Below are 25,018 nucleotides of genomic sequence, written 5' to 3'. Positions count from 1 at the left end.
AGAAGTTTTTTAGTTTGATGCAGTCCCGCTTATTTTTGTTTTTGTTGCCTTTGCTTTTGGTGTGAAATCCAAAAAGTCATCACCAAAACCAATGTCAAGGAGCTTACCATTTATGGGTTTTTTTGTTTGTTTTTTAACATCTTTATTGGAGTATAATTGCTTTACAATGGTGTTAGTTTCTGCTTTATAACAAAGTGAATCAGTTATACATACGCATATGTTCCCATACCTCTTCCCTCTTGCATCTCCCTCCCTCCCACCCTCCCTATCCCACCCCTCTAGGTGGTCACAAAGCACCGAGCTGATCTCCCTGTGCCATGCAGCTGCTTCCCACTAGCTATCTATTTTACGTTTGGTAGTGTATATATGTCCATGCCAACCACTTATGTTTTATTCTAGAAATTTTATGATTTAAGGTTTCATGTCCAAGTCTTTAATCCGTTTTGAGTTTATTTTTGTGTATGGTATAAGATAGTGGTCCAGTTTCATTCTTCTGCATGCTGCTGTCCAATTTTTCTAACACCATTTATTGAAGAGACTATCCTTTCCCCATAGTATTTTCTTGGCTCCTTTCTTGTAAATTAACTGATCATATATGCGTGGGTATATTTCTGGGTTCCCTATTCTGTTCCATTGATCTGTGTGTCTGATTTTTTGTTGTGTTTTTTTTTGCCAATACCATGTAATATAGCTTGAAATCAGGAAGCATGATGACTCCAGCTTTGCTCTTTCTCAAGACTCTTTTGGCTATTTGGGGTCTCTGTGGCTCCGTACAACTTTTAGGATTACTTTTTCTATTTCTGTGAAAAACACCTTTGTAAGTTTGATAGAGATTGCATTGAATCTGTAGATTGCTTTGGGTAGTATGGACATTTTAACAATATTTATTCTTCCAATCCATAAGAATGGAATATGTTTCCATTGATGTGTATCTCCTTCAATTTCTTTCACCAATGTCATAGTGTTCAGTGAACAGATCTTTCACCTCCTTGGTTAAATTTATTCCTGGATATCTTATTCTTTTTGATGCAGTTGTAAATTGGATTGTGTTCTGAATTTCTCTGACAGTTTATTATTAGCATATAGAAACCCAACAGATTTTTGCATGTTGGCCTTTTATCCTGAAAATTTACTCAATTTGTTTATTAGTTCTAACAGTTTTTTTGGTGGAATCTTTTGAGTTTTTTATATATAATATCATGTCATATGCAAATAATGACAGTTTTATTTCTTCCTTTTGAATTTGGATTCCTTTTATTTCTTTTTCTTGCCTGATTGCTCTGGCTAGGGCTTCTAATACAATATTGAATAAAAGTGGTGAGAGTGGGCATCCTTGTCTTGTTCCTTAGAGGGAAAAGATTCAGGTTTTCACCATTATGATGTTAGCTGTGGGCTTGTCATATACAGCCTTTATTATGTTGGGGTGCCTTCCCTCTATATTCACTTTGTTGAGAGTTTTTATCATAAATGGATGTTGAATTTTGTCAAAAGCTTTTTCTGCATCTATAGAGATGATAATATGATTTCTACCTTTCATTTTGTTAATGTGGTGTATCACATCGATTGATTTGCAGATGTTGAACCATCCTCACATCCCTGGGATAAGTCCCACTTAATGGTGGTATATGATCCTTTTAATGTATTGTTGAATTCAGTTCGCAAATTTTGTGTTGAAGATTTCTGAAGCTATGTTCATCAGGACATTAGACCGTAGCAGTCTTTTCTTATGGCAGCTTTGTCTGTTCTTGGTATCAGGGTGATGCTGCCCTCATAAAATTGGTTTTGAAGCGTTCCCTCCTCTTTTATATTTTATATATTTTGAATGTTTGGTAGAATTCACCAGTGAAACCATCTGGTTCTGGACTTTTGTTTGATGAGACATTTTGAATACTGATTCAATCTCCTTCCTAGTCATCAGTCTATTCTGATTTTCTACTTCGTCACGATTCGGTCATAGTAGGTTGTATGTTTTTAGAAATGTATCCACTTCTTCTACGTTGTCAAATTTGTTGGGTGACTTCACAGCATTGTCTTATGATTGCTTATATTTCTGTAGTATCTGGTGTAACATTTCCTCTTTCACCTCTGATTTTATGTGTTCTCTTTTCTTCTTGATGAGTCTAGCTGAAGGTTTGCTAGTTTTACCTTTTCAAAGAATCAGCTCTTAGTTTTATTAATCTTTTCTACTGTCTTTTTAGTCTGTTTCATTTATTTTTGCTCTGATCTTTGTTATTTCCTTCCCACAGTAAAAGATATTTTAAAGTTAACAGATCACTTGCAACTACAGTGCCTTATAACATGTTTCTATCCTTCCTTCCTCAGCAAGCATGTGGGATTACCAGAATTAGCATTTTAATAGTTTCAGATCCAAGAACTAGGCTGTCAATCTCTACAACACATCATTGACACGATCATTCATCTTCCTCTTTCGTTGAGAGCTGCTGACTTGTCAGTGTCTTCTCTGGGCATCTCCATCTAATCCACTTGCCTTAAAAACCCACACCCCTGTCAGATAATCTAGGATATAATATTACCCTACAACCTAAGCCCTGAATAAATGCCATTGTAAATTGTGCCCTTAACAGACTGTGATTGCTAAGATTTTTTATCACATTCTTCAAAATGACTTCCAAAGAATCATTTTATGAAATGAGTTTAACATTATCTATGAAGTTCTTATTGTGTTTCTGGAAACTGTGTACTTGTTCTAATTGTCCATTCTGTCAGGTGAACTCAGTTTGGTTAGTTTCTGCAAAAGCAGAAGGTTTGCAGGTTTCCTGCTCACTGTGGCCCTTTGTTCTGTACACATAGCATCTCAGCGCAGTGAGGAGGGGCACAGGCTCCCACTGTGGGTCCCCTTGATTCAAACCAGATGGATAAGTCACAGTTTCATCATTCCTTCATATAAAATTAGGGAGTTCACTACATGATCCTTTAACTCGCTTATGGGTCTAAATCCCGCATCTCTGTGACTATGACTCCACAGGGACACCTTGATAACAGTCAACCAGCTCACACTCTTAAGAGGCTTTGCACCTTCCAGAGCCTTCTCTCATAACCTACCTCATAGAATTTTCATAACACCCCCACGTGGCAGGCAGCATTGGCAATTTTTTCCTCATTTTGCTGATACTGATCCTGAGCCCCAGAGAGTGACTTGTCCAAGGCATCACGACCACGAATAAGCAGGATGTTGACTCAAACCCCAACCCAAAGTTTTAAATTCCCAGTCTGGTGCCCTTTCTACTATATAATAATGTTCCTCATAAAGTTTCTATAAACCACCACTAAATCAGTTGTACAGAAAACTCTCATTCTCTACTATATGCTTCCATGTAAATTAATCTGGGAAGTATCACATGCAGGTTTCATCATTCTGAGATTTTTGTCCTGGGCAATTAACATTACAGTATTTCCCTTAGGAATTATAACAGTCCAGCACTGACATTTTTGTGGACCATGAAGGCTGCAATACCCAGAGCTCTGTGATGAGCGTTTTCTTGGCTCAAAGATCCTCCCCTCCGGAAGCCAGTCTTGGTGAAACAGTAGGATGCACGTAAATAGCCTATACCAGTAGGTGGAAAGTCTAGGGAAAAAGTACAGGGTCTCTGGGAACTTCACCCTGGGAGTGTCAGAAAAGGCATATTAGATCCAACCATCCCACTCCTGGGCATATACCCAGACAAAACCACAATTCAAAAAGATACATGCACCCCTATGTTCATAGCAGCACTATTTACAATAGCCAAGACATGAAACAGCCTAAATGTCCATCAACAGATGAATGGATAAAGAAGACGTGGTACATATATACAATGGCATATTACTCAGCCATAAAAAGAGAATGAAATAATTCCATTTGCAGTAACATGGAATATTAAGTGAAGTTAGTAATACTAAGTGAAGTCAGTCAGAAAGAGAAAGACAAATACCATATGATATCACTTATACGTGGAAGCTAAAATATGACACAAATCAACACGTCTACAAAAAAAACCAGACTCACAGATATAGAGAACAGACTTGTGGTTGCCAAGGGGGAGGGGGGTGGAGGAGGGAAGGATTGGGAGTTTGGGATTAGCAGATGCAAACTATTATATACAGGATGGATAAACAACAAGGTCCTACTGTATAGCACAGGGAAAACTATATTCAATATCCTGTGATAAACCATAATGGAAAAAAACATGAAAAAGACTATGAAAAAGAATATATATGTATAATTGAGTCACTTTGCTGTACAGCAGAAATTAATACAATGTTGTTAATCAACTATACTTCAACAAAATTAAAAGAATAAAAGAAAAAAAGGCATATTAGCTTCCTGGGCTGCCATAACAAAATTACCACAAACCTGGGGACTGAAATTTACTCTCTCACAGTTCTGGAGGCCAAAAGGCTAAAATTGGTATCAGCAGGGCTGTGCTCCCCTCTGAAGGCTCTAGAGGAGTATCCTTCCTTGCCTGTTCCAATTCCTGGTGGCTCCTGGCATTCCTTGGTTTGTGGCAGCATCACTCCAATCTCTGCCTCTATCTTCATGGCCTTTTCCCCTATGTGATTTCCTTTCAAAACCCTCAACTAATAACATCTGCAGAGACCCTATTTAACTAATTACATCTGCAAAGACCCTACTAAGATTTTGACACCATCAATAGAGAGGAAAGCTACCCTAAGAGGATCCAGGAGCAAAGATATGGAAGAAGGCGAGTCCTGGACACCTAGGAGGAGAGGAGGACCCAAGGGGAGCTATAACAAAGTTGAAAGGATGATGTGTCAGTCTGCTCAGGCTGCTGTAATAAACTGCCACGAACTAGTGGTTTAAACAACAGACATTTGGGACTTCCCTGGTGGTGCAGTGGTTAAGAATCCACCTTCCAATGCAGGGGACACGGGATCAATCCTTGGTCGGGGAACTAGATCCCACATGCATGCCACAACTAAGAGTTCGCATGCCACAACTAAGGAGCCTGTGAGCTGCAACTAAGGAGCACATGTGTCACAACTAAGGAGCCTGTGAGCCACAACTAAGGAGTCTGCCTGCCGCAACTAAGACCTGGCACAACCAAAATAAATAATAAAACAAAAAAAACTTTTAAATTGTAAAAAAAAAAAACAACAGACATTTGTTTTCTCATAGTTCTGAAGGTTAAAAGTCCAAGATTAGCTGCCATCAGGGTTGGTTTCTGGTGAGATTTCTCTTCCTGGTTTATAGACCACCACCCCCTCACTGTGTATCAGATGTGGCATATCTTCTGTGTGTACACAGAGAGAGAGCTCTCCGGTGTCTCTTCCTCTTCTTGTAAGGACATGAGTCCTATTGGATTAGGGCTCCACCCCCTATGACTTCATTTAACTTTAATTACCTCCCTAAAGGCCCTATCTCCAAAAACAGATGCATTGAGGGCTAGGGCTTTAATATATGAATTTGGGAGAACACCACTCAGTCCACAACAGATGATCTGAGGCCAAATCAAGATGAGTCAAGACTAGTAACTAGCCCAAGGAGTTTGACCTCCATTCTGTTAATGGTGGAAAGATGCTGGAAATCTTGAAAGTGGTTATGGAAATGTTTTCAAGAGAGGCACCATCCTTTTCATTTTCCTGGTCTATAAAATAAGAGCTATTTTCTAGGAGCCTTTCCAGACTAACAGACCATGATTACTGACTACATTTTAGAAGATTAATCTCTTAGAATTTGTTGCTCTAATATATAGCCTATGAAGCAGTTGTGTCACCAAAAGATAGATAATTTTTAAAGGCACGGTTTTTTGTTCTAAAAAGGTTAATGATGGAGTAGCTTCCACCAAAAGCACCAAGATCCTGCTGGTTCTTAGAGAGTGATGTCAAACAGACATTAAGACAGAATAAGATGTACTTGGGAGATTAAAAAAAAAAAAAAGACCAATAACTCTGGCATGGTTAGCTTGCACCACAAGAATATTTGTGAACATTTTTCCAAGGCCTTACTCTTATCCAGTTTCCAAAAGAAATCCTGGTCTTTTGAAACTCTCTGGTCGGTAAAATGTGAACTGATAAGGAGTACTGAATCCCAGAAGGCCAGAGCTGGCAGGATGCTTCTGAAATTACTCGTTTCTGACTTTCACATCACAGATGAGAAAGCTGAAGGCCAGAGATGTACAGTGAGGGGCCTGGGATCCCACAGGTACTTATTAGAAAAGCTTGCTTGACACAGACAAGAAAGAAGTTTCAGAGGTCTGACTAGTCCAAAATTGGAACTGCTCCAAAACTGAACCAACATCATAGAGTATTCAATATGTCCCAGTCACCATTTGAAGTCACTGTTTCTCAGACATTAGTGTATACAGGAAGACCTGGGGAGCTTGTGAGAATACAGATTCAGATTTGGCAGATCTGGGCTGGGGCCTAGGAGTCTGCATTACTGACCAGCCCCCCCCCACTACCACCACCACCACCACCAGGGCTTGCTAATCATGCTGGTCTGAAGAAGACACGGGGCAGCAAGGTTCCAAGTGCTTTATAACCATGAACTCTCATTCTCCAGAACAACCCTGTTACTGTGACAGATCCAGGTACTGTACAAGCACTGTTACTATTGCCGTCTGACAGAGGCTGAGTTCAGTGAATCGCCTAATGTCACAAAGCTGGGAGGGGCCAGAGGCAGGATTCCACCCAGAGAGCCAAACTCGAACCACTGCTCTTAAATGTTACCTTACCCGTTGGTTCTTAAAAGCAATCCAAGATCATCTCCACGTTTACATATGTCAGCTTTCAGGGCTGAGTCACCAGGACTGTATTTTAAATATGTAGCCATCCGAATAACATTCGTTAAAAAAAACAGAAAAGAAAAAAGTGGGGAAGTGCTCATGACATAATGTTAAGTAAAAACATCAGAATACAAACTACATCAGACCAGGCCAGGCCCTCTGACCACCTGGCTCCATCACTCAAGTTGATACAAGCCAACTCATTACAGCACGAGCAGGAGAGGCGCTCCCTTCTCTCTTTTTCCTCCCTCTCCCAGAAACCATCCCAAGGGAGACTTCACTCCTGCCCCAGCCCGTACAACGAACACTTCAGAAAGTGGGGTCTTGAGGGAAAAAGAAGGCTTGAGAGAGAACAAGTCATAGTACCTGGGAGAAAGCCAGCCCGTGGCTCCCAGCATCCACAACTTTCTTTTATTCATTTACCACGTATCTACTGAGAACTTGTGCCACGTACCATACTAGATGGTAGGACATAAAATAGACAAAAGTCCCTGCTCTCGTGAAGATTACATTCTAGTTGAAGAGGCTAACAGTGAAAAATAATAAGCATAATAAATAAGCATGTTATATAGTACGTTAATAGAGGGTAAGTGTTATGGAAAAAGATAGATAGATATAGTACGTTAATAGAGGATAAGTGTTATGGAAAAAGATAGATATAGTACGTTAATAGAGGATAAGTGCTATGGAAAAAGATAGATAGATATAGTACGTTAATAGAGGATAAGTGTTATGGAAAAAGATAGATAGATATAGTACGTTAATAGAGGATAAGTGTTATGGAAAAAGACAGATATAGTACGTTAATAGAGGATAAGTGCTATGGAAAAAGATAGATAGATATAGTACGTTAATAGAGGATAAGTGCTATGGAAAAAGATAGATAGATATAGTACGTTAATAGAGGATAAGTGTTATGGAAAAAGACAGATATAGTACGTTAATAGAGGATAAGTGCTATGGAAAAAGATAGAAAAGGGGGATGAGGGGTGCTGGGGGGTTGCAGACTGCCGTGGCCCTTAGGGTCATCAGGAAGAAGGCGACGTTGGAGAAGGGGCTTGAAATGAAGGAGTTAAGTACACACATGTCTGGGGAAGGACGTTCCAGGCAGATGGAACACAGGCGCAAAGGCCCTAAAATGGAAACATCACATCTGGAATAGTCAAGGAAAAGCAGAGGCCATTGTACCTGCAGTGAATGATTTATTAGGAGAGGAAGCCAGAGAGGCAATGGGTAGGGAAGAGGGCAGATCTAGGAGAGCCCTACAGGCCTTGAGAAGGACTGTGGCCTTTACTCTGAGGGAAATAGGGAGTCGCTCAGGGTTTGGAGCAGAGAAGTGACATCATCTGACTGGTGTATTGAAAAACCTAACAGGCTCTCTGAGCTGATTAAGGAGAACGTGGACAGAAGCCTGGAGATCAGTTACAAGGCAAGTGCAATCACCCACGCAAGGGGCTCTGGCAGGTCACACTGAAGGGGTAGCGATGAGGTGGTGAGAAGTGTAATAAGATCGGGATCTCATGATTTCTCGAAGGCTTAGATGTAGAATGTGAGGGAAAGAGAGGAGTCAGGGATGTTTCCTGCACTTGGAAGAATGAAGTTGTCCTTCACTGATATGCAACAGACTCCAAGGGACGTTGACTTGAAGGAAAGATCTGGGGTTCGGGTCTAGACACATGACGACGGAAGTGTAGACACACAGAAGAGATGGTTGGCTACATGAGTCTGGAATTCAGGGATGTGGGCCAGAGATGTCTGCGTGGTCGTGAGCATATAAAGCCAGGAGACCAGACGAGGTTCCCAAGGGAGGGAGTCAAGTCGAGAAGAACAAGCGCTGTAGGGTCTGAGCCCTGGCCACGTCCACGGAGAGAGAACGAAGCAGCAAGTGTCTGGGAAGGAGTAGTCAGTGGGGGAGGTATGAGGTCTTGGAAGACAAGAGAAGAAAGTGTTTGCTAGAAGAGAGAGTCATCAAGGGTGTCAACTCTGCTGAGAGGCCAATTTAGACGAAGGCAGAGAGCTGAGCTTTAGATTTAGCAAAGTGGAGGCCATGGCGACCTTCACGGGCAGTTTCAGGGGAGTGAGAAGAATTTTTTTTAATCTACAGAAAGGATAGGAAAACCTCAATGATAAAAAGAGGAAAGGGGCTCAAGTGCCTGGCACTAAGCCTTTAGGGAGGAAAGAAGACGTGACACTGCCTTTGGCATTTAAGGGACAGACTTGTGTGTAAGCCAAGCCGAGCTCTTGTGTGTGTGTGGAAGCCTTTATTTTCTCATGACTCAACGAATTATGCTACTAGCTTACTGACTCTTTGTTCTCTCTTCAACTCTGTTCTGAATACAGCTTAATCTTTTAAGTGGAAGAAAAAATAATAAAAGGTCACCTACCAGCTATTAAGCCATCACACATATGAAACCTGGACTTAGTTCATTACATAAAAGGGAGCCTTACAACATTCTTCTTCAACTTCAAGTTCATTGTTCCAGCAATGCATTTTTGCTTTTGATATGTGGCCACACCTTTGGAGCAACAATACTGGGAAATGCACACTGTTCTTTCTCGGTATTTGGTCCAAAGAGGCCAGAGTTCTACATTCAAGGCCTAGCTTGCTCTTCCTATCACACACACTCCGTCTCCCATAAGATCATCTATCACCAGTATTCCTGCCAAGTCACCCATTTAGAACTGTGTCTTTCTTTTTCATACAAAGCCATGTGTGGAATGCAGAAGAGATGATATACTTAAACCCATCAGAATAATTTCTTTTCTATTTTAAAAATGGAAGTTCACCTCAAAAAATCCTGAATAGTACCAGCTCATTAGCAACTACCAATTGCTTATTTTTCCAGTTGAACCAGAAGAGGAAATATTTTTCTAGGAAAGTACCTAAGACATTATATTTATACGGCTTTGTCCTCTTCTTTGTTTCGACTTGATGGAAAGAACTATCATCAACTTCGATGACTAAAAAAATTAGAAAACTTTCAGTGAAACCCCATTATTTCAGATACAATTGCTTTGAAAATAACGGTAATTAAACCTTGATTGAAGGTTACTTTTGTAGCATGTTTGAAAGGGAGCACTGAAAAGAAAATTAATAACATAAACAGTGTGCAGGAAAGATATCTAACCCATTTATAATATGTTTCAAATATTATCTATCTGCTAAAGGAGACCTTTTACTCTGAGGGAAATAGGGAGTCGCTCAGGGTTTGGAGCAGAGAAGTGACATCACCTGACTGGTGTACTGAAAAACCTAACAGGCTCTCTGAGCTGATTAAGGAGAATGTGGACAGAAGCTTGGAGATCGGTTACAAGGCAAGTGCAATGACTGTACTTTTAGTACAGAAAGGCAGTATATATGTTTACACATGATGGATGCGTGTCCATGAGTTCACTATGTCAGTCTCACCGTTTTTCTAAACTTAAGAGGTTTTATTTTAACTACTGAAGTACACACACACACACACACACACACACACACACTCACCCACAGTCATGCAAGTATATACAAACAACTTACCAACCCACACATTTTATCTGCCAATGCCCACACCCACCAGCAAGTAGGTTTCCCAGATAAAATAAATAAATAAAATCACTGATCTTTTTTTTTTTTGTCCACAGTAACAGCCCCCTCTATCACTGAGTCTTAAATGGACTACTACCCAAACCGCTTTTTCACAATTATATAATTGCAATTTTAGCAGTGTAAAATTAAAAGAAAACAAATGTTATTTCTTGGCTGACTGAGAAGTCTATAACCATAAAAGAGATCTGCCTCTTCCCCATGCCTGTAGATTTCCCCACAGGGCAGAAATGATCAGAATCCATGCTTAATAAATCCAATACACCAAGATTCATTTACTAGACTTGAAATAAATAATATACTTTCTTAAAATATTATTTTTAGATGGGTTGTATACGTATCCTGCAGAAGATGAAAACTGAAGGCGGTCCCTCACAAGACGTTAAGTCTGAGAGGCGTGTATTAGGAATCTTCCCAGCCCAAGACCAGCAGATGATGAAATCTGACAGATTGGCTGGCATCATCTCCCCCATTCTGGGTGCCTGTCTCATGCAATCTGCTCCCACGGGGCTGAGCCATTGCCTTGTTCTAAAAACACCAACCACACACACCACCTCCGATCCTGGAAACTGAAGAGCTCTCCACTGCAGTAAACATTTGTCCTCTGAAGTTTTCTTCACTAAACTTTCAGGATTCATACTGACCGCATGTGAAGAATGTACTAAACGCACAACATTCAGGAAATCTCCTCCACGGCTATCCACCGTAGTTCAAAAATGTTTGTTCAACAAACATCTTCAGGGCACCTGCTATGATACCAGGCCCTGCGGTAGCTATTGAAGATGTGAAGCTACATCAGAGATTGGTTCTCTCTTGGGACTTCCCTGGCGGTCCAGTGGTTAAGACTCTGTGCTTCCACTGCAGGGGGCATGGGTCCGATCCCTGATCAGGAAACTAAGATCCCGCATGCTGCATGCCAACCCCCCCCCCAAAAAAAAAAAAAATAGAGAGAGAGACTGATTCTCTCAAAGGAGATGGATATGCATGTGAAAAACCATGTCGCAAATGTGATACCAACAGTACAATAGGAGACAAGAAGGCTACATGATTCGGTTTGAGAGAAACCACCCTAGAGAGGTTATATTTGAGCCGGGTCCATAACGCCGAGAAGGAGGTCACTGAGCGGGGAGGGCAGAACAAGTGTTCCCGACAGCAAAGCCCTGAGACTGATCTGGGAAACTGAAGACCTCGAGTGACGAGTGACAAGGGAAAGAGCACGGAGGAGGTGGGGCTGGAGTGACGGGCTGGGCAGGATGGGATCTGAATGCCATGCTTCTATTTCATACTCAAACAATAAGGAACCGTGAATGCCTTTTAGTCAAGAGAGAACGATCAAATCAAGTTACATAAAGATAATCATGGCAGTCTGGAGGATGGCTTGAAGCAGGGTGAGGCAATCAGGACTTGAAGGGGAACTGGGGCCAGGCAAAGGGAGTGGAGGCGGCAAGAGCTATTCCCGAGATGAGACGCACGGGACTCCTGGACCTCTGGGTGTCAGAGGCGAAAGAGAGGGAGAAATGCAGGCTGAATCCAGTGATTCCAATGATAGCGACAGAGGAGACAGACTTTCATGACCCGCTCACGGGAGGCCAGGAGGAGGAGAGCAAGCTTGGGGGAAGACGTCTTCTCAGCACTGTGTCCAGTGGCCGCCTGAGAGCTGGAGGTGGGGGAGGGATGAACAGGTGGTCAAGGTCAAGCCACTCTAAGGCCAGGAGTCACCGATGCGGCAGAGAGAGGCAGCCAGGACGAAAACAGGCAACAGAGACAGGAAGGAAACAGTGGCCCAAGAGCAAATGGATGTGACAGAACGACCCGGATGTCGACATGTTATGGCAACTTGTACGGAACAGCATGATCTGACTAGAGAGAATGGCCCTTGGGGCAGATGTTCGCAGCTGGCTACGTCAGGAGCCGTTCCCAAAATTCTTCTTCCCAAAACCAGGTACCCATCCCCCTGGTGTTGCTTTTAGTTAGAGATGGTGATGCAATGATACAGGAAGTCTGCTGAGAGCCTATGGGAAGACACACTTCTCTGATCAAAGAAACAGACGTAGCTGGTGCAGCCCCTTCTATCTGCCTTGAACGAGGACATGACGCCCAGAGGTTCTTGGAGCCAACCTGTCACCCATGAGATGCCACAAAGACAAAACATTAATGATGGGGAGGTGAAAAGATACAACACTGTCCCGCCCTGGACTACAGGAAACTTTTCAGCAAGAACCAAAGACAAGCAGTATTATGAAAGGAAAATCTGGCTACAAACGAGTCCAAGAGGAGGGAAATGTATTCTAAGGGAAGGTCGAGGATAGAAATTGTGTCCTGCTGTTTCCCCAGCACAAAGCTTGGCATATGGTAGGCTCACGGCACGCATCTGCTGAATCTACTGCTGGGAGAGAAAGCAACCTGAGCCACTCTCTTGGCCTGAGCACTTTTTACAGGTCCTGGCAGAGGCAGTCCTGAAGGCCTTACATTTTGGGAGCTCTGCATCCTAATCCTGTGAAGAACAGAGTCTCATCCTCAGAGGCCCACAGCTCTACAACCACCCAGGGACTCTCTAGGGGACACGAGTCATCTTGTAAGGGGATGTTTACTCCTCCTGACGCAGAGAAAAGCCATGGATCCACTGGAATCTTTCATCGTCTGATTCTTCAAGACTGAAAAGACAGGAATCTCAGAACGCCTGACTTAGGCCAGGTTTCATCTGGGATGACCAACTCCAATGGCAAGGAGGTGGGTATTGGACAAGAAAGAACTAGCCAGCTTCACGGCTCCAGGGGAAGCAACCTTGCCAGGTGGTGCAGCTTCAGCAAGCTTTCTGGGTGGAGAAAGATGGCCTAGCGGCTGGAGAAGGGCCACAGCTGGAGGAAACTTACCATCTGAAGAGTGCTCACAGACTGTCCCACAAAACCTCACAGCCTCCTATATTTTACTGGAGCTTCATCTCCTCCTGATACCCCCTCCCCACGCCACCCCTTCCTGTACTTCCACCTCCCTGCACAAATTCAGTAAGGAAACTAAGTCTTATCATACCTTATGTGGTCTTTTCACAAATAGTCTTTTTACAAAAACCCCTCAAAAATATATATATACACACACACACATATATATATATACACACATACATACATATACCAGAATCACACAGAGGAGGAAATAAAATTAAACAGTCATCAATCAGTGAAGGCCTCTACAACATGTAGGCACTGCTGTATTTCCAATATTGAGACGAATTTTCTATCATTTAAATAATAATCTAAATGTTCCATTAAGGAAGAATGACATTTTCAAATGTTAGTTTTGTACATATAATTCCGAGAGAGCCTTACCATATTATTGGAGAAGCTAATCTAATTTTCTACAGACCAAGTATAAACTCCAGCTAAAGCTGCGTTTAGGGACTTTTCTGGTGGCGCAGTGGTTAAGAATCCGCCTGTCAATGCAGGGGACACGGGTTTGAGCCCTGGTCCGGGAAGATCCTACGTGCCGCGGAGCAACTAAGCCCTGGCACAACTACCAAGCCTGCGCTCTAGAGCCCGTGTGCCACAACTACTGGAGCCCGCGCACCTAGAGCCCATGCTCCACAACAAGAGAAGACACCACAGTGAGAAGTCCGCCCACTGCAACGAAGAGTGCCCCCGCTCGCCAAAACTAGAGAAAGCCTGCGCACAGCAACTAAGACCCAACGCAGCCAAAAAAATTTAAATGAAAAAAAAAAAAAGCGATAAAACACTCTTTCCAAAAAAAAAAAGGAAGAAAAACTGCATTTAACACTGTATGTAAGCGGCCTCATGCACGTGACCTAGTGGAGAGGAAGCCCTAACAAGAGACAGCGCCACCTATGGATCACACACTGAAAGTACTGTCTTACTGTCCATTTCAGCGTATTTAGGCTGACGGGCTGTATGGCCTTGAGACGAGTAATTTATTTCAGCTGAACTGACCTTGAACATTTTTGCAGATTTCATTGAAGCAAAATGGGGATAAAAACGCTGGCAAGGTATTCTGCCTCATTTCATTCTTCTAATGTTATTTCTCACATCTCATAAGAAATCGTGTTAATTTGTATTCACTCCTGGCTCATTAATACATATTTATTGGGCACCTATATGTGCCAGACCATGTGTCTGGCAACAGGATTGCAGTGATAAACAAGACAGACCGGGCCCCTTTTCCTTTTAAGATTACAATACTTCTAGAATCTGACCACTTCTCATCACCTCCACCAGGAGCAGCTTGGTCAAAGCCGTTTGGATTACTGCAAGAGCCTCTTCACTGGTCACCCAGTTTTCACTCTTCTGCACCCACAATCTCTTCTCAACAGAGTACAGAGGGAGCCCTTTAACCTAAGTCAGATGACGACCCTGCTCTCCTCTAAACACCCAAAGCTTCCATCTGATCCAGAGTAAAATCCAAAGTCCTTACTGCGTGAGATCTCGCCTCCCCTCTCCACTTCTACCCCTTCCAAACCCCCATCGACCATGCCCAGCCGCACTGTTCTCCTGCTCTCCCTCAAACTTGAGAGGCCCCAGGGCCTTTGCACTTGCTAGACCCTCTGCCTGAATGCTCACCCCTCAGATACCTGCATGACTCACTCCCTTACTCCCTCCAGGCCTTTACTCAAGTAGCCCCTCTCGACCACCTCTCATAAAATCGCAAGACGCCACCCCTCCACGTTGGCACCCCTCCATGGTACTTGTCACTATCTGACACACTACCTGCAAGTATTTGCCTGTTTGTTAGCTGTTGTCTTCCCAGTTAGAGTTCAAACCCTATGAGGGCAAGGATGTTGTTCTGTTTACTGCAGAATCTCGAGCTTAAAACAGTGTATGTCCTGTATGTGTCGAGTAAAGTCTCACGCACTCTCCCTGTGTATCTCTCTCCCTCTCCAGGACACCGGCTCCTAAGGACAGGGGAGAAATCAGATGTGGAGCCCTCACACTGAGCCCCTGGTCCAGGACAAGGAAGGGCCTTCCTACGTATGTTTGGAGCAGAGCTGGAATCGTAGGTTTACGACCTGCAGTCACACCAGGCTCCGGGCTCCTCAGAGGGGCCTTGTGCTTGGTTTAATGCTCTGTAGTCAACGACTTGAAGTTCTTAATAGTTTTTGAACAAGTGGACCTACATTTTCATCTTACACTGGATCCCACAAATTATGTAGCTGGTCCAGTTTTGAGGATTTCAGGTAAGAGATGTCTCAGTAAAATAGCCCACTGAAAAAATACTGCAAGGAACAGTTCTCACAATGCATGACCCTTTGGGCAGTTCATGGCCACCAGCTTTTCTGTCACTACTAATTCAAGGACGGGAGCTTGGTCCCTGAGGCATATGGGATTTTTGCTCTCTTCAGACTAGGACAGCAAAACCCTTTGGTGGGTCATGGGATGGTTCCCGGCAGATCTCTCCTCTGCACCTTTCTCTCCCCCAGGTCTCCCTCCCTCCAGGCCACAAGGTGGAATTCCCCCACACCGGGGTCAAGGTCAGCGAATGGCAAGAGAGAGGCCATAGCACGTTCACAAGGATAAAACTGTAAAATTAACTACTGCAGAGCTTAAGTTTAAAAGAGACAGAAGAGCTCCACTCCAGTGGGGAAAAGAGATGGTTTGTGGCATTTGCTTAGATGTTGATGGGAGGGAAGAAAGGGTACTGAGCCCAGGAAAGCGTGAACGCTTAGGGGTATGAAGTGGTGCAAAGCAGGGGGCAGTGCGAAAAGGTAGGGAAGGCACGTCAAACATCCCTGAAGACTCAGCAACTGCTCTGTCTCAGCTCAGGGAACCAACAAACGGCTCCTTGTGCTGTCTTGGTCTTGGCAAGACCAGTGGCCAGAGCAGCCGGTGTTCCAGCTGACCCCTGCTGGCTCTCGAAGAAAATGTCTGTGTGCAGGGCTGGCAAGGCCTCGAAGGGTTTTTCCAGAGTGATGGATGCACACACAACAAGCCAGATGCCTGGGAGTGGGGGAGGCGATAAGGCTAAGGAACACTTTCAAACCTAGTTCTCTTAACAGGGTAATTACTTGGTGATCCATGTAGAAACAGAAAGGGGAAGAGAGCAGCTCATGTTTTTAGAGAGGGGCTAGAATGGTATCATAGCGTCATCTCTTTGAGACCCTTAAGTACGGAATGGAAGGCTGCAGTCCGCAACATAGAACAGAAAAACATCAAACTTTTAAGATGCTTACTTTGTTTCTCAGTCTCCTTCTCTCCTCCCTCCCTGACTGAAGGCAGTCATGAGAAGTTGCCAGACAAAAAGGCACGTCTTACATTCAAAGTAGTTCCCAGCAACACAACGTTGTAAATCAACTATACTCCAATAAAAATTAATTTATAAAAAAGTAGTTACCAGTAACTTCTCTAGTCAGCCCTCAGCAACATTAAACATAAGGTGAAAATTAGATCTCATTTTCATTAGATCCAAAGAAATGTACCTGGACAGAATTTTGCAGAGAACTGTTTAAACCTTTTTAGGATGGAACAAGAAAATGTATATAACCTTATTTATGAAACAGGAATTAATTTTCAGTTCCTTTCTAAAGTTTTCTAAAAAGCCCTGCTTCATTTATGCCTAAAAAAACATACTTTTATAAATATGCTTTGGTATTGCCTCACTACTAAACTTAAGGAAATAAAGGCATAAAGATTTACGTTTCTAAGTAAGACCTGTTTTTAAACATATTAGGTAGACTAATAAGTCTACAGCTGCCAAAAAATCCATCCTCCCATCAGTAGTATACATACCAGAAACTTCGTAATGTTTCCTTTTGAATTTCCCTCCTTCATGAGCTCAACTCCGCTGCATCCCACCCCATTGTTCTGCAATGTTCACCTAACGATCCAATCAACCAGCCAATCAACCTGCCCTTATCAGGTGTTTACCAAGTACTCAACAAAAGTACCTTCAAGCTCTTTGTCTTCAAATTTACACCACAGGAGAACACAATTAAGTCCTAAGCAATATGGTACAACAACTTTGGGAATTCCAGGGAGGAAAAAAGCCTGACTTAGGCGGGAGTTTAGTGGACAAAGACAGACTTGAATTTGCTCTTGAAGGATCAAGACGGTTCAGAGCAGCAGGGAGAAAATAATAAAGAGAAATTAGTGGTCGGGGGAGAATCTTTCAGAGAAAGACCCATACAGACAAGAAGAAACAGGAGAGAGATGTCTGAGTCCAATTATTACTTTGAATATTAAACAATGTTTACATCTAGGTGAGGATAAACTATGCCTTTCCTCCGGTAAGAAATAGAAAGGCAGCATTTGGGGACTTCCCTAGCGGTCCAGTGGTTAGGACTCTGTGCTTCCACTGCAGGGGGCCTGGGTTCGATCCCTGGTCAGGGAACTAAGATCCTGCAAGTGGCTCAGCATGGCCAACATAATAATAAATAATAATAGTAATAAATAAAATAAAGGCAGCATCTAAAAAAGCAAAGGAGGTTCTTGACAGGGGAGGCTTCTAGCAATGTTTGGAGACATCTTTTGTTGGTCAGCAAGTCTCACTTTTCACACCCCTGTGACATAGAAAGGAAGCGGGCCAGAAGCAAAAACCCTAGCATGAAATGGCATCGTGATCGAGGCGACTTACCTCAGGCTCCTCGGGATAAGTTGGTTGTGATAAAGTACAATCTCACTTCTAACAACAGTGGTTCTCAAACTTTAGGGAACGTAAGACACACCTGAGTACCTGTCAGAATGTGGCCCGCAAGCCCCATCCCCCAAGATGTTGATTCAGCAGCTCTGTGGTTTACTAATTGGCATTTAAACACCCCCTCCCCCTGCCAGGTGATTCTGATACAGGTGTATCTAGGACTGCATTTTGCACTGCCCTGTGAACTGTCTCCTAAGCCACTGGTTAACTGAGCAAACCCATCAGCTTCCAATTTATTTTCATGGGCCATCAAGAGCTTTTGCCATCCAACTTTGGAAGAATGTCTGAGATGCTTCCATTTCTGTCATCACTTTCTTTCGCCTAGAGGCATTCAAGGTTCACATCAAGAAGGGAGAATTCGAGAGATGCTGCCATGAGCTGAATGCTTGTATCCCCCCAACATTCATATGTTGAACGTGATAGTATTTGGAAGTGAAGTCTTTGAGGGGTAATCAGGCTTAGATGAGGTCATGAGGGTGGGACCCGCGTGATGGGGTTACCTGCCTTGTAAGAAGAGGAAGAGAGTCCAGAGCTCCTTCTCTCACTCTCTGCCTTGTGAGGACACAGCAAGAAGACAGCTCCCACCAGGAACTGAATCTGCCAGAACCTTGATCTTGGACTTCTAGCCTCCAGAACTATGAGAAGTAAATGTCTGTTATTTAAGCCACCAGTCTAGGTATTTTGTTAGAGCAACCCAAGCCGACTAAGACAGATGCCACGTTTCAAAACTGAGGAGTGAGATGGATCTGCTATGAAACATGGCCTAAAAACATGCTCCCCTACCTCTTTCCTCTTCCCAGCACCATCTATGTCAGAGGAAACAGACAAGCTTGAGCAAACAGGTTTCAGTTAAAATCTGAATCATCTTGACCTCAGCCTAATTCATAACTGGAACTAAATCTGACCATTTTTGTTAAGCTTTGGGTATAAACACAAAAGGCAGAAGCCTTTGACTTTCTAGATGGAAGCATAGATCGTAACAGCTGTGGCAGTTCTGGTGATTAATTGGAACCAGTGGTGATGGATTTGGGCTGGTGAGACCTCCATGTAGAAGGCAACGAGCAAAGGATGCCTGAACCGATTCATGTGTTCAACAAAGGCTTTCTGAGTGCTTACCATGTGCCAGGCTCCAGAGTCCCAGCCGTGGACAAAACTGGCCATGTTCCCCCTACATTCTGGTAGCCAAAGATGGAAGACACTTTCAAGTGGTAATAAGAGCTAGAAAAGACACTGAGAACTGGGAAAGAGAGGGTGATTGGGGGGTAGGAGGTGGCTTCTTTAGAGAGGATGGTCAGGAAAAGTGTCTCTGCAAGACTGACATTTAAGCTGAGACCTAAATGTCAAGGAGAAGCCGGGCATGTAAAGATCCAGGGAAACAGTAGGTGCAAATCCCTGAGACTGAAAGGAGGTTGGCGTGTTTGAGGAACAAGAGAAAGGCCACTGGGGCTGGCCCAAGTGAACAAGATGGAGGAGAAGCCAGAGTAGACAGGATCCCGACGGGGCAGAGGTATCATCACTACTGCGGCAGAGGCAGAGAACCATTCCACAGTTAACACTCCTGGGGCAAATCTTTGGTTTTGTGGGTGATTGCCAGGCTCTGCCTTACACACTGACACAACGAATAACTTGGGTCTGTCAGGTTGATGATTTCAAGCTTGGGAAGCCCTTCTCTCCCTCATCCCCTTCTCCTCCTGTTCAAGGTGCCTGAAATTGTATCGCAAAGGCAGATTCAGTACTCTGGCTCTGTAGCCAGACAACCCAGGGTTTAGTTTCACCTCTGCCACTTTTTAGCTGAGCCTAAACAACCCGAGCCTTGTTCTTCACATCTGTAAAATGGGGGCAACGTGAACACCTTACAACACATGTAAGTCATTTACTAGAGCAGCTGACACAGAACAGTAAGCGCATACAAATGCTATTCTTATCCAGGAAGCTTCTTTTCATTTCTCTAATTTAAGACATTGATGCAAGTTCAACAGAAAATCTCTCTGAAATAGTCATACTATAAGTTGTTATTAGTCATTTGTACTTTAGTGTGAATGAGTCTGCAATTCTTTCCCCAAAGCTCCACAAAGTTGGGTGAAAGAGAGAGAGAGAGAATATGAATGAGAGAAATTCTAGATTTCAGAGTAACCAAAGGAAAGGAAAAACGAGAGCGGTGAGGAAGACTATAGCCTCTGAAATCTTCACAGTGTTTAAATTCATTAAAACCTATTAATAAAGGAAAAGAATCAAGCCTTTACTTTACTTTCCCATACAAAGTGCATTTCAGGGTAACCAAATGACAGAAGCTTCTCTTTATGAAAAGTATTCCAGCAAAGCCATAAGAAATGATGATAGAATTAAAATATTACTATTTAGCAACCTCTAACAAGCTAAATTGGGTCAAGGTAATAACCATGAAGGGCCACTCACATCACAAACAGAAAGAAGCGAGCATTCTGTGTCTCCAGATAGAAGTGTACACACCACCACTTATGAGGCATTTCTACTCTAAACTCAAGCCTAAACCTTTAGCTCTATCGGTTTTATGTAACTACACATAACAGACGAACATATTAAAAATCAAGGGGAAGCAACTGGCAAAATCCAGGCTATGAAAAACCCTCTTGGACAAATTACTCAGTTTCTTCAACAAGTAAATTGTGGGGAAAAATAACATGAGGGGAAACCTGTAGATAAAAAAAGATTTAAGAGGAGCCTCAACATATGGACTTATCAAAAGATCCCGAGTCAAACACACCAACCATGAAATTAAAAGCTGATGATAAAATCAGTGAAACCTGGCTGGATATTTGACAACATTAAGGAATTGCTGCTACATTTTTTGGTGTAATAATAGTATTGTGGTTACTTTTTAAAGAGTCCTTAGCTTGTGACAAAGCGAGAGAGAGGCATGGACATATATACACTACCAAACGTAAAATAGATAGCTAGTGGGAAACAGCCGCATAGCACAGGGAGATCAGGGAGATCAGCTCAGTGCTTTGGGACCACCTAGAGGGGTGGGATAGGGAGGGTGGGAGGGAGGGAGACGCCAGAGGGAAGAGATATGGGAACATATGTATATGTATAACTGATTCACTTTGTTATAAAGCAGAAATTAACACACCATTGTAAAGCAATTATACTCCAATAAAGATGTAAAAAAAAAGTCCTTAGCTTTTAGAAATACATACTGAAATATTTATATATTTAAATATATCTACATTTATAAATATTTATAAATATACATTTTCACGTGAAATATATATAATATCTGAGATTTGCTTCAAATTAATCCAGGAGGGGGGTTGTTTTTTAATAACACAAAAATCACAAAAACTAAAATAAAATCAGAAATATCTAAAAATAACTTTACAATTTTCCTTAAGGTTCCTGTTCCCTACACACATTTTACTGGTAACCAAGGACTCTGCGAGTTAGAGGCATTTAAAAGCTTTTGACATGCGGCACGATAATAATAATAACGACCACTAACACTTCTTGATAACCTATACAATCTGACTAGACCCAGTCCAGGAACATACTCAGCCAGAAAACTGATGCCATCGCCCTGAAAACAAACAAACAAAAAACAGAAAGAAGAGTCACTCACCATGAGTTGCATTTCTGTCTCCCCCAGCTCACTGTGAGCTGCTGAAACCAGGGAACCACGTTTTATTCATCTTCCTCTTGCCGGGTCCACTTACCAAGCCTGGCCCGTGCGGCGTCACTAAATGAGGAGGAAAGGAAAACGTGGAAACACAGAGTAAGAGAGGGATTCTGACATCTAAAGCTGGGAGAAAGAAGCTGAGGCCAGTCTGCTTGGACTTGCCCCAGGGAACAACGAAGGGAGAAGACTCTACTCAATCTACCTGAAGAAAACCACAGACCAAAAACGGACGAAAGTCAGTAACCAGAGGACGTGGTTTGTGACTTTAAACTGGTTTGGTCTCTCTTCTGCTCCGTTGAGTCCGACATCCCCAGGTGAGACTGGGAACTAAAGGGCCTGGAGGGGGAAAGAAACCTCCACCCACAGGGGGCAGCAAAGAGCTAATGTCTTAAGCGGAAACCGCATCAGCAAGGTGGGGCGTCACCACTTCCTGCTGGGAACTTCCAGCTTTGGCATCAGTGCCTACCTCTCTCACTGGGCAAGAAAAAGGAGCTTTTTTGGAGGAATGTTGGGAAGCAGGAAATCGGTAGCAGTGTGGGAGGGATAAACACTGCTGTGACAAAGTGAGAGCAGATCGGGTAGAGTATCGCGTAGAAAGTTTTTCATATAAACATCCTGAAAACTGACCCTTAGAGAAACCTCAGTTGCAAATCGTTCTGCAGGTTCCCTCTCAACGCATGCGCTTGACCACGTAACAGCATTTCAAAGCCTAATGCCCAGCACCACAGTGACTCAGCAAAATCATCGGAAAGCACTTTTAAGTGTCAGTTTATTACTGAAGGTCTCCTCCCTGGATTCCTTGATGCTTTCTCCAACCAAGGCCATAAGCAAAAAAAAAAAAAAAAAACTTCTGATGCGACACTGAGGCCTTGGTAATAAACCGTGTTGATTTGATCAGGTTAAACACGGAGCCACTTAGGCACAGACCTCGTAACTTGCTTCAGAGTCCTAGCGCCCGAGGTCGACCCAGAGCCGGCGCCCCGCCCCGCCCCCTCGCCCACTCGGGAAGAGCCTGTTTTTACACAGACCCCGGGGAGTTTGCACAGTTCCGCTGTCATCTGGAGAAATGCACTTTCCCCCTCATTTCAGTTGCACAGCCTCCATCCCCTCTCCCTTCTCATTGCAAATGGCGTTGGTGTGGACTTGAAGGATTTTGCCCTCCTTGATTTTTCTTTCTCGGTGGCCCTACTGCATATCCCACACCTGTATGTAGGGAAGGATCGTCTCCTCCTCCTGACCTGTAACACACAGTTTCCAGGCTCTGTCCTAAGAATCCACTGCCAACTCTAAAATAACTCTCCCATGACCCTCTCCCAGAGTTGTTAGACAATCTTCATGGAAGACCAAAGGATATTGGTTTCAGGCAGACAACAAATCACAAAGGGCGTTACCTGAAGGTGGGCAGATGAGAGAACAAGAAACAGAAAAAGCTCCGGGGGGAGAGAGAAACCTCACAACTTCTTCTGGTTAGGATCCAGAGTAGTATCTCTCTTCTCATCTAATTTTTCTAGTTTCGGGAAATAAGGCAGGAGGAATGTCATGAGCAGAGAGGGTGATGCCCGGCCTTTGGAAGGTCTGGGCAAGTGCCTGGTAGCCAAGGGAGGATGTGTACTCCCTGCATTTTCCAGAAGGGAGAATCTGCGGCCCCAGGGGTCCTGCTGAGACAGGAAGGAAGGGGGCAGGGCACAAGCATTAAACAAATGACGCAGCTGTTGAGGATACAACAAAACCTAGTTAGAACCAACTCGGCCCAAGATGGCAGAAGATTCGACTTCCTGTAGACCTTGAGCCTCATTATATGCGCATTGTAATATATTAGCATATGCTAAGTTACACACCCACCAGCGCCAAAACAGTTCCGAGGCCGACCGGTAAAAGGCCAAAAAGTGGGTGATGGTCCAATTCCTGGAAACCCCTGCCCCTTCCCTCAAATTGTCAGAATAATCCTTCCACTCGTTAGCCTATGAAATTACCCCGCCCGTAAACACTAACCACCCCCATACCCCAGGCCAGTGTATCTCTCTAAATAAATTCGCTTCCACTTCATTATGGCTCTTGAATTCTTTCCTGCGCAAAGCCAAGGCCCCTCACTTGGCGGCCCATCACGGGAGCTCACCTGAGACCTGAGACATGACGGTTCTCTTGCTCGCACTCCTGCGGCACTGCCAGATGCCTCAGGAGCCTGAGAAGTCACCCATTCCGAGCCCCAGTGGCCCAGTGCAAGGGCCTAGAAACCAGACACCACCCGACTTGGAATCCCAACTCCAGCACTTGGATGAGCTCCCACATTTCTGAGTCTTAATATTCTAATTTGCAAAATGAGAATCATATCCTGGGAAATCCTGAACAATAGCATGGGGTGATTACTGTGAGAATTAAATAAGATGAAGTGTGGAAAGCCCCTAGTATTGTGGCTGGATGCTCTCAGAATTAAGTTGTTTTCTTTCTCCCTGCCTTACTGCCATCCTATTATTTCAATCTTTCCTTTCCCAGTTATTCATTTGGCCTCACTCAGGGAAATCCTCAAATTCCACTGAAAGCTATGGGCTGACATTGCAGGATGCTTTGTTTCCTGAAAAGGGCAGATGAACATGGTACTCAATTTGACTTCTTTCTGGGTTCATGTCTAGCTCTAGAATATGAGACACCCAATAACATATGCCCACTCTATTTATTATAATTCTTTTACCAAGAGAAAAAATTTTATTATGCTTAAAATTTCAAATATATACACAGAATGCTATAAAATACCCGTGTGAGCCCATCTCTAGGTTTAATGGTTATCAACAATTTAGCATTCTTGTTTCACCAGTAACCCTTCCACTTGTGTTGCTGTTACTGTTTTTCTAGACATCTTATTATACCACCATTAATACTTCAAGATATGTCATTAACAGATAAGGACATTTTCTATCATAACCACAATATCATTATCACAACCAATAAAATTAATAATAGATCCTAACTATCATTTGATACCCGGTCGATATTCCCCCATTGTCTCAAAAATGTCTTCTTATGGTTGCTTCTTGGAATCAGGAATCCCCTGCCTTTGGTTAATGTTCTGGAGCACAGGCTCCGAACGCGCAGGCTCAGCGGCCATGGCTCACGGGCCCAGCTGCTCCGCGGCATGTGGGATCCTCCCAGACCGGGGCATGAATCCACGTCCCCTGCATCAGCAGGCGGACTCTCAACCACCGCGCCACCAGGGAAGCCCCTTAAGTCTTTTTTAATCTGTAACAGGTCTTGCAGCAGCCATGGAGGTGCACCACCCAGATCCCCTCAAGGAGAACCTGCAGCCCAGCTGCAGAGCATGAGGTCGATTCCAAAAGCCTCTTCACCCATGGTAAACACCTTCCCCAAGTAGCCCACAGTCAAGGCAGGGTAGAAAGG

The 25,018-nt window shown here is 43.4% G+C and overlaps 1 long non-coding RNA gene across 1 annotated transcript in view; it reads right to left on the bottom strand.

The window, feature by feature from the left end:
- The window catches only part of LOC112413696 (uncharacterized), a 140,764-nt gene extending 118,794 nt beyond the window's left edge, over nucleotides 1–21,970 (bottom strand). Inside the window, exon 1 of the long non-coding RNA XR_003006021.1 lies at nucleotides 21,569–21,970. This is a non-coding gene — a long non-coding RNA (uncharacterized LOC112413696). The remainder of the gene's footprint in view (nucleotides 1–21,568) is intronic.
- Between the last annotated feature and the right edge of the window lie 3,048 nt (nucleotides 21,971–25,018).

Source organism: Neophocaena asiaeorientalis, unplaced genomic scaffold (assembly GCF_003031525.2).
Source record: "Neophocaena asiaeorientalis asiaeorientalis breed wild unplaced genomic scaffold, Neophocaena_asiaeorientalis_V1.1 scaffold417, whole genome shotgun sequence".
NCBI lineage: Eukaryota > Metazoa > Chordata > Mammalia > Artiodactyla > Phocoenidae > Neophocaena > Neophocaena asiaeorientalis.
The sequence above is the reverse complement of the archived record's forward strand: the minus strand, read 5'-3'. Positions and strand labels throughout refer to the sequence as shown.